Raw genomic sequence first — 5,230 nt, forward strand, 5'->3', positions numbered from 1 at the left:
AGAGAGAGAGAGAGAGAGATAGAGAGAGAGAGAGAGAGAGAAAGAGAGAGAGATTTTACCTCTCCTACTCTTTGAGGTCTATGGAGAAGAGGGCAATACCTTTCAAAAGGTAAGAATTCATTTTAAAGAAAGACAGAGGGAGGAAGGCAGAGTGAGAGATCATCAAATGAGGAAGTGATTCCTCTAATTATCAGAAACAGGAGAGGAGAAATAATGGCTGAAGTTCACCTCCCCATGGGGGAATGAATCATCAAAATAACCGGTGGAAAACAAGCTTGTGCAACCTTGAGCAGCGTGTGTCACCGGCTGGTGGAATTTTTAGAAAGGCAGCAGTTTGGGCTCATCACTGCGGTTCCTGATTGCACACACCTGTTTGGGGCATGGATTTTGCAACCCCCCAAAAAGGGGAAACTGAACTCACTGCTCCTCCTGAGCTGTGCAAAATAGCAGAAAACCACAGCTGCTCGAGCAGTTAACAGATATCAGTAAAATACCCATGTTACATAATTAAGGATAACGTTCTTGAAGCATATGGGCTGAAGGTATTATACTCTCATTAAAACTTTAGGTAGCAAACAATTTAGCACATTCTCATCTACTTCTAGAGTTGAATTCTATAATAAATGTTTGTAATTAGGCATGCTGTTAAACATGTTATTAAATAATACATGAAGACAATGGCTCATGAAATATAGACAGTTTTGAGGTTTATGTACAAGTGACACAGAAGCTTGGAGTGAGCCATGGGAGAGTTCTTCTCACTGACTTGGTGAGTGTACACTTCAGGTAGCTTGGGTAAGATGGGAAGAAGGTCATGTGGTTGCCTAGCTTGGTGGTAATCTCACAGAAATGCCAACTGAGAACTTCAGGTTTTTGTCTTTTCTGTTTAGATATGTAGCCATCTTCTGGGACCTGCCAGCCTTGGAGAGAGAGAAGATCCAGAATACTACACGCCGAAAACACACTGTATTAGAGCAGACTGAGATCAGATTGCTGGGGAAAAATAAAGATGGATAAAGTTAAGTATGACCTAAATCAACATTTCAAGATGCACAGGGTGGACTAAGGGTGCTGTTCTTTTTGATGAATAGCAAGGACAAGAAACATCTCTTGTGAATCACCAGGCAGGTGTTTGCTCTCTGGGGAAGTGACAGGAAACTCATCCCTGACCTGAGGTTACTTGGAGGAAAGAGCTTCTTTTGGTTTTGTTTCTCAGCTTGGTGTACAAGTCAGTGCCCTATCTAGGGAAGAAGAATGCAGATGATCCTTGGATGTCCCCAAGGGAAGAATGACCACACTATTACAGAATTAAGGTCATCTAGAGATCCTGTTTCCTATTGCACATGAATATGGAATTTGGTAACAGAATAAACATGACATTTGGAATGTTCCTAGAGCATACTTAGGGCAACTGGCAAGGCTGACATAGCTTTTACTGATCTGTCTGTTTAGTGAGTGGACAGGATGCCAGTCTGGCAGTTTGCATTGGCAATAAATCACTACTAGACATTTTATTTAAAATCTGGCACTGGCTTTGGAGAGGTGAGGGATTGTCAATTTGTTTTTATTTTGAGGCCAGGCACAATCATAACACAAACAGGCCACCTGGAAACTTTAGCACATATGTAAAAGTGTGGCCCTGGTCTGTGGCCATTGCGTGCTTGGCAGGAGCAGGGAGAGGTAAATGAGAGTAAGCACTGCTGACCAGGAAGACCCTGGCAGACCTGTGCAGCCCGAGGCAGCCCTGCTGGAAACCACGCTGGATCCCAACGTGTGATATAGGAAGGCTATCATCAGCATAATAGATGAGATAAAATTTGGTTTCCTCTTTTATCATGAGATTCTCACAGAGTACATTAGGAACACAAGCAATGCATTCCATCTGAGAGAGAGAGAGAGAGAGAGAGAGAGAGAGAGAGAGAGAGAGAGAGAGAGAGGTCACTCCAACAATAAAGTTAAGTATTGAGTTGGTTTGTTCCTGCCTTTGCCATCCTCCACCTCATGTCTTTTCTTCTCTTCCTCTGGTTTTCTGTCTTTATTTTGTCTTGGATTGCCCCTTTTTAAAAGGATAAATTGTGATCAATGCCTCGCAGTTTTGAGTGAAAAAATATTTCACGGTAGGCACTGGAAATGATCTTCAGTGCAGAGTTACTGCCTAGCAAGCATGAAATTCTAGCTTCAATCATAGTGCTCACACACATGCATACACATGTGCGAGAATGCATACACATGTATGTACACACACACACACATACGAAAGGAGAAGCTTAGACTCTTACAGCTACTGCAGTGGCAGAAGTTAGGACTCTGTTTTCACTCTCAGCAATTGTGTGATTTTCTGAATATTCTGTAAGGCTGAACAGTATCACGGTGTAGCTTTTTTAGTTTTTTTTTTATCGTGAGCATATGAGCTATTCCCCCTGCCCCCTAGGAAAATCATATTTCAAATACACCAACTTACTAAGACACCAGTCTTCTTGTCTTCATTTGCATGTAATATTTACAAACCTTAATTAGTCTCCACCTTGTTACTGTGCAAACTCTTAGGATCACTTAGATATAGCTTTGTGAATGGCTTCATTTGTTCATTTATTAGAAATATATAATTTACTCATTAAGCTACAAATATTTAAATGGCCCCGACTTGGCTTTCAAAGAGTATTTCACCTCTTTTCCTTGACTTTATATGTATAGTTTTCATAATAGAATATAGCTAAAAGTAGGAAAAATATAGACTCTGGTATCTTCTTGGTAAAATCATTTGAAGTGATGTAATGGTCAAATGCAAACGAAGGCACCATTTTAATGCTGTACTGAAGACACTCCTGGTATTCAGGACATTTGTACCTAAAGATACCTGGTATTAAATACTCAGAAAAACTGTTGACATTAGATTTATGACTTCAAGGACTTTTCTTTGTTTCAATAAATGTAGTATTATACTGTTTACAAAATGTTCTCAAAGGTTTTCTTATGAATGTAATCGGGAGTCTGTTGCTACAATGTCCCATGACTAAGCCGTGACTTAGTTGGTTGAGGACATTCATAAAAGGATACAAAGAAAAGCAGAAAATGAGAGCCAGCCTCATTAAAGCCACTTAAAAACACCACAGTTCTGGTAGTTTGAGCATATCCAATGGCTGCTTTGAGTGTCAACTTAGCAAATCTGTGCTCCCAAAGATCAAGTTGGGGTGTGTAGGTACTGACACGGATCCCTATGTTTAGGATCCCTGGAGCTCTGAGAGAGACAGTCACTTATTGGGCATTTGCTTTACTATCTGACTGCCCACAGGTAACAGTTGCATACAGACTTCCATCCTGGCACCTGTCTGCAGCATTGTTTTTTTTTGATTCAATATACACATGAATTTGGATTGCAGTTTTCTGATCTGGGTGTCTTCTATCTATTTTAAGGGCATACATACATTTCCATATGTATGTGTTTACAGGGCTCTCAGGTTTAGAATGTTAAGCTTTATGTATTTAATTAATTAATTAATTAATTAATTAATTTCTTTATTTATTTCTCCTATGCTACAGTTGTTACAGAGCACACATTATTTGTGTGTGTTAATTAGAGTGTAATTTTAAATTAATTAATTTTGTGGATTCAAAATGTTAAAAGCCCATGTCTAATTTTCCTTCTTAAAGTTTTGAAGTAGGTAGCACAGTTTGTTAAAGAATGAGATATAAGATAATATCATATATGCATATGTAGATATCTGTATATAAATAAATTAATGGAGAATCGTAAAGGTTAAAAGTATCTCATTTTTCAAGGAAAATGTCACCAATATTCACTAGGTTCTTTAGGCACAGAAGGTCACATTCATGCATGTCCTACTGGCTAACTCAAACAAAAATAGTCTCTGAGGCAGAGACCTGCAGCACTGGTGCCAACTTCCACGACATAACCAAGAATTTCTTTATTTAGAACGTCCCATGTGTTATTTTTTAATCTCTGGAATCTCAGGGATTTTCCCATCCCTCTACATGCTTGATACATTCCTGGGCATGGCAACCCCTGTTGGACTCCTGAAACTTTCCTATTTTATTTTTAAAATGTGGCCAGTGACTGTTTCTGTGACAAAGGGTGAGATTCCCAACGCTGCATCACAACATATCCGAAGACCATCGTGGGCTACAGAAACCAACTCAGTGAGCCACCAAGGTGTCCCTTAAGGAACCATTGATAGTAAAGATTAAAAACTCGAGATCTGTGTGAGCCTGGGGTGGGGGAAGAATTATGTGGCAACATTGCTAAGTGCTTGATATCATTCTCTACCATTCTGAGACCACAGTTCATCTTTGCCCAAGAAAGCATACATATTTAATCTTTTTACTTCAAGTTTTAGTAGATACAGTAGGCTTGAAGGTTGGTAATCCATTTGCTTTCCACACAAGTAATGGCAATTTAGGTCTTGAGCCAGACTGTGATAATCTCTAAGGCAGTTATCCTAACCACATAGGCCTTTTGGGTTGTATATGGGAAACTATTAATATATACGTGAACATTTTATCCTATTTCCACATTGTGTTTATGATGTAAACACATCACAGTCTTTACAATAATGCACAATGCACAACTCAGAGAACTCCTTTTCACTCATGAATATCTGAGTCTGAGATTCACACAAACTGTACTTTTGTTTGACTCCAAAATGTGGGTGCCAAATGAATCTACTGCACTAGGCTTATGAACACTACTGCAACTGTGCAGCCACGATTTCTCTACTGGGAGAATTGTTTCAGCAGATAAACCATCTGGCTTGAAACACAGCCTTCTTTGAAAATATTCCCCATTATGTTAGCTCTGAAACAATGTGTACAACTATGTTCCAGTGGAGGACATGGTTAACAGAAATTCAATGTCAAACAATCTCTTCTCTGTAATCCCTGGTAAATGTTAAAAAGAGGTAATCAAAATGCAAGATTTTAATTCTTTAAAGAATCATTGTGAGTGTGTCTGTCCTAAGATGAGGAAAATTTGGGAAATATTTAATAAAAATATAAAACGATGGTGTCTAATATCGTGACCTTTTCTCTAAGGCTTGCCTATGTAGAATGTGGTTACTTTTGTTGCGAGTATCATGCAAATTCTCAGTAATGGTCAATGCTCTTTCATTTCCTTTTTGCCAAGTATTTTCAAACATGAGTTGGTTTTATATTGTTGGAATATTCTTGAAAACTTATAACTAAAGATTCTGATGTGAAATTGGGTGTCCCTGGG

General features: G+C 38.8%; 1 long non-coding RNA gene across 1 annotated transcript in view; it reads left to right on the forward strand.

Annotated features, from left to right (window-relative positions):
* The window catches only part of LOC115030382, a 44,646-nt gene extending 39,644 nt beyond the window's left edge, over positions 1-5,002 (forward strand). The window contains exon 3 of the long non-coding RNA XR_003835972.1: positions 891-5,002. This is a non-coding gene — a long non-coding RNA (uncharacterized LOC115030382). The remainder of the gene's footprint in view (positions 1-890) is intronic.
* The last annotated feature ends 228 nt before the right edge of the window (positions 5,003-5,230 follow it).

Source organism: Mus caroli, chromosome 2 (genome assembly GCF_900094665.2).
Source record: "Mus caroli chromosome 2, CAROLI_EIJ_v1.1, whole genome shotgun sequence".
Classification (NCBI taxonomy): domain Eukaryota; kingdom Metazoa; phylum Chordata; class Mammalia; order Rodentia; family Muridae; genus Mus; species Mus caroli.